This window comes from Zingiber officinale, chromosome 4A (assembly GCF_018446385.1).
Source record: "Zingiber officinale cultivar Zhangliang chromosome 4A, Zo_v1.1, whole genome shotgun sequence".
Classification (NCBI taxonomy): Eukaryota; Viridiplantae; Streptophyta; class Magnoliopsida; order Zingiberales; family Zingiberaceae; genus Zingiber; species Zingiber officinale.
In genome coordinates this window covers 117,303,268-117,308,990 of record NC_055992.1, presented here as the reverse complement: position 1 = coordinate 117,308,990, position 5,723 = coordinate 117,303,268, and positions in this window count along the sequence as shown.

Sequence of the window (5,723 nt, the reverse complement as noted above, 5' to 3'; positions counted from 1 at the left end):
CCTCCAAAACTATTTTCAAAAAATTCATTTTCATCTTTTCACAATTGATTGGGATTAATGAAATATCGCATTTAGCAAATTTTGAAATAATATTTTTTATATTATTTTAATAATATTTTTTATTATTATATTTTTTTTTTCAAAATTTACAAATTTCTATTTCTATCTTTATTTTGCACTACTAATCCAGGATTAAGTCCTGGGACAAGTTTTTTGTTTACCCTTTCATGCAAGATTCAATGGCTCTCCAAGAAGGCTATAGCACCACTTGTCCACCGCTCTTCTCCGGCGAAGACTTCAGATACTAGAAAGACCAGATGGAGCACCAATTGAAGACCGAAGCAGAAATATGGACTATAATCCATATTGGATTTATTCTCCCCACCGAAGAAGGTGTACCCATCACTTGCGACAAGTGGGATTCACAAACCATAAGTTACATGATAGGATTATACCTTTGTTGCATGCCCTTCGCAATTCTGACAACAACCTTTTCTTTGGATCCAGGTCTTAGCGCATTCAAGCGTCGCACCTCTACGGTATCCACACAACATATCCTTCGTTTGTCGCATGAACGAAGCCTTCGGAGAAGAACCATCTTCTTGTGCTAGCAAGAAACATGATTCAGCCAAAGAGGAAGATTCGGCCATGGAAGGAAGAGGAAGAAGAGGGAGATGAAGAAACACCATTCTCATCACTTCTCAACACTTATGAAAAATTCATTACAAAAGGTTATTTATATTCATCCCATGAATAGCAAGGGTCTTTTGTCTCTTTGTATTTCTCTTAATGGATTGGATTTATTATATTGGATTAACCATTAATCCAATAACCCAATAAGTCTGACCCATTGAGTCTAATCCATTAATCCAATGTGTCTAATTCGGATTGAACTCAATCCAATGAGTGAGTTCATTTGAGTCTAACTCAATGAGTAACCCAAAAGGCCTAATCATCTCATGTTGGCTCTTAGGGCTAATTACTAACAGTCACTTGTTAGTAAATGTCATTGTCCTTAATTTACAAGGAATTTAAAATAATGCATGATGATTTATGGCATACATCAACATAAGTAATTTTTCAAAAGAAAAACATGCTTTAATTTATCTACATGATGTATCAATGACATGACATGGTATTTTTTTTGTATTTTTCATAATGACAATGAATGCAACACATGATGTCATGGCATATGATGGGCAATCAGTCATGCCAAATTAGCATAAATAAAATATACCTAAATAATCTATCTAAATATCCTTAATTCTTAGCTAAACTTAGAATTAAATCTAAATTGCCCCCTCATCTTCTTCAAGAAAATGCTAAAACCCAACTTAGCATTTCTTTTACTATTGATTAGTTGCGTCAATTTAAATTAAGTCCAATTCCTTAAATTTTGGCACTTTTTTACTCTTCCAAAGATTAAGCATTTAATCCACTTCATTTTCAAAGGTTAACACAAGCCTTGAAAATGCCTCCAAGTGTCAACTACACCAAGGTTGGGTTAACTACACTTCCAATTAGAGTTGACACTCTCTAAACCCATCTAGGGTGTAGAGAATATGCTCCTAGGAACCCAAAACCTATTGGTGCTCCTTGGATATTCTAGGTATTTATTAGGGATAACTTCTCTAGTTACCTTCCTAATGTCCTTTCTAGGCTTCTTAGAAGCCTTGGTCACTTCCTCTAAGTTGACTCTACGGGTAGCATCCCTTGTGACCTTCTTAGTGACTTTGCTAGGCTTTTTAGAGGCCTTAGTCACGTTGGTCTTTGCAAAAATACTTCTAGAGATAACTTTCCTTGTATCTTTGACTTGACTCTTAGACCTAGGATTAGTTTCATAACTATATGGAGCTCTATGGTATGAGGCTATATCCTTCTTAGTCTTAGGTTTGTATCTCAAACCTCTATAACCATTGAATGACCTTTGTGCTCCTATGCCTATGTTATACTCATTTTGACCCTTAAAAATATTTTCAATTCTCTTTAGGGTCTTCTCTAATCTATCAAGCCTTAACCTTAATGTTGGGATCGGTAGGGCCAGCAAGAGGGAGGTGATTTTATCTATCAAAAATTAAAACAACACCTTTCTCGATCGTTCAACTCAAATTAGCAGTAATAGTATAGCTAAAATAAACAATAAGAAAAATGGAGGAAGAGGCACGGGATTTACTTGATTACAACCTAAGTGGTTGTTAATCCAAGGACAAATGAAAGCTGTAAAAATCTCCTTCGGTGAAGGCGGAGAAGCCTCTTACACTCATTAATTGCTCAAACTATTGCTAGGAAAAGAATACAGGAGTTGTGTTGTATTTCCAAGGTCCAAGGGTCTTTTTATAGCCCCTGAAAAATCTTATCCGTGGCTTGAAGGCACCTTCTATAGGGCTGGAAGGTGCCTCCAATGAGGTGCCAAAGGATAAAGCTTTATCCTTTGGTACTGGCTAAAATTAGCTTGGTCGAAGGAGCCTTTCATAGGGACGGAAGGTGCCTTCGTACTGTTCATCAAGGCGCCTTCCAGCCATGGAAGGTGCCTTCCACAGTGACGGTGTGGAGGCGCGCGGAGGCGCCTCGAAGGAGCCTTCAACTCCCTTTGAAGGCGCCTCCAGCAGCATTTTCAGCCTTCTCTTTCTCTCCTGCTATTCCGACCGCTTGGGTGATGTCGGCCAACCGAAATATGGCTCACTTGAACCCAATTTACGGCCTTCTCCTCGAGCAAGATTTTGCTCCAGCTTCTCGCCCCTCGGGCCGTCGCGCGCGTTCTTCTCGTCCGCCGGTGTACTCTTTCGCAGTTCCTCGTCCCTCAGACGCACATGTTAGTTTCTACTCAGAATATCGTACTGGTTCCCTAGTACAAAAATTTTGTACAGGTCCTGAACCTTTCCTAACAACCTATTGTGTTCTTTAGAAATTAAATTTGGAATCGCAAACGGAACTTAACATTATTGATTCCAAATTCAACTTATATGTTCTTAGAGGTTTAGACTTGGATCGCAAATGATGCTTAACATTATTGATCCAAATCCACCCATGTTACAAATTTGATTAAATATTTATTTCAGAGATTGGCTTCCAGGTTAAACATGGCGAGGCACTAGGCCTTCTTGGTTATGGGAGCATCCACCACTTCCTAGACAAAGCCTTTCAACGAAATTCAATATTTAATCTCCTTATAGTAACCCTAGGTTTAACCAATAAGAACAATCGAATCACAAGATCGAAAAATAAAAGAAACACAAATTCAAATCATAAATCCGAAACCTAGAATCATAAGCCTCTTGTGTTTGGTATTTCAAGATCTAAACAAAAGGATGAACTAATTATGATACGGAAACTAATAACTAGTTATACCTTTTGTAGCTTATAGACCTCACGATCTTCTGCCGTATTCCTCTTCTTATCCCAGACGTTGTGTGAGTGATGATCTACCGAGACGAGAATCGACCCAAGCCTCCTTCTCCTTGCAAGTTTCGGCCATCAACAATCTCCTAGAGATGAAGAACTTCAGCCACCAACCAAGCTCCAAGGGATGCTAAGAAACAAAGTCTCCTTTCTCTACTTCTTCTCCAAGCAAAGTCCGGCCACCAACAAGCTCCTTGAGAGTTGAGGCCACCGGCCACCAAAGAAGAAGAAAAGGAGGAGAGGAAGAAGATGAGGGCCGGCCACCACCAAGAAATTGAGGAGAGGAATAATAGAAGTCTTGTTATGAGGTGAGGCACCTCTACCCTCTCTTTTATATTCCTTAGTCTTGGCAAATAAGGAAAGTTTTAATTAAAACTTCCTTAATTTCCTTGCCAATGAAAGGAAAATTTAATTAAAAATTCCTTTATTCTATTAATGTGGCCGGCCCCTACAACTCCTCCAACCAAGGAAAGTTTTAAGCACAAAATTAAAACTTCCTAATTTATTTTCTGAAAATTTTATAATAAAAATTTCTCTTTTAAAAATTCCCTTCATGGTTGGTTATAAAAGAAAACTTTTATAAATTAAAATCTCTCAATTAAAACATGTGGATGATTACAAAAAGGAAAGTTTTCTCTAAAATTAAAATATTCCTTTTAACTACAAATAAGGAAAGATATCAAATCTTTCTCTTAATCTTTTGTAAAAAACTATAATAGGAAAGATTTAAATTTTGAAACTCTCTTTTAAAATCATGAGGATGATTACAAAAAAAAGAAAGATTTATCAAAAATTAAAATCTTCCTTTTAACTACAAATATGGAAAGATATTAAACCTTTCTCTTAATCTTTTGTAGAAAGCTATAAAAGGAAAGATTTAAATTTTAAACTCTCTTTTAAAACCATGACTTCCACATAAAAAAATATTTTAAAAATTAAAATCCTTTTAATGTATTGTGGCCGGCCACCTAAGCTTGGGCTCCAAGCTAGGGCCGGCCGCCACTTGAACCATCCAAAGCTTATCTTGGTCGACCCTTGCTTGGGCTCCAAGCTTAGCTTGGCCGGCCACCTAAGGATGGATAAGAAGGTGGGTATGTGTGGGTATAACACTTTATAATTAAGAGGCTACAATAGGGACCGAGAGGAGGAATTGGCTTTGGTCTCTCGATGAACTTGAGCTTCCCGTGTTCGCCCCGAACACCCAACTTGAGTTCATCAAAAATAACTCATACCACTAAAGAGTTATTATTGAACTACCACACCAATCTCATATTACTATATGAGTTCTTTCTTATCATGAGTGTGTTAATCTCCTTGAGTTTAAGATATAGAATGTCCACTAATTAAATGAGTTACTGACAACTCACTTAATTAATATCTAGCTCCAAGAGTAGTACCACTCAACCTTATCGTCATGTCGGACTAAGTCCACCTGCAGGGTTTACATGACAATCCTTATGATCTCCTCTTGGGGACATCATCAACCTAGATTATTAGGACACAATTTCATTCTATAATCAACAACACACCATATAAATAATATCATTTCTCAACTTATCGGGCCTATTGATTTATCGAACTAAATCACACCCTTTGATAAATTAAAGAAATGAATATTGAGTATATGTGCTTGTTATTATATCATGATTAAGAGCACACACTTCTATAATAGCAAAGGTCTTGTTCTTTAATGTAGTCAGTATAAAAAGAACTTACCTTAAATGGTCCTGCTCAATACACTCAGAGTGTACTAGTGTAATTTTATAGTCAAGATAAACTAATACCAAATTACACTATGACTATTCCAATGGTTTGTTCCTATCCATCTTAGTCGTGAGCTATTGTTTATAATTTATAAGGAACTGATAACATGATCTTCTGTATGTGATACCACACACCATGTTATCTACAATATAAATTAATTGAACAACTACACTTAGCATATAAATGTAGACATTTGACCAATGTGATTCTTTTTCCTAAATAAATGTTTATACAAAAAGCTAGGCATTTAGTATACATTCCAACAATCTCCCACATATTCTAAAAGAGTATGCTACCATATACCCTACCATACATTTGATTCTCACCCCTTCAATATGCCCATAAAAAGCCTTGCCTTAAGGGCCTTAGTGAAAAGATCTTCCAGGTTATCATCTGATGTAATCTAGTTGAGAACAACTTTTCCTCATTATACGATGTCTCGTATTGGGTGGTACTTGCGCTCTATGTGTTTGCTTGCCTTATGGGCTCGTGGTTCCTTCGAGTTTGCTATTGCACCACTTATTATCACAATACACTATAATAATTTTTGGGTAAACCAG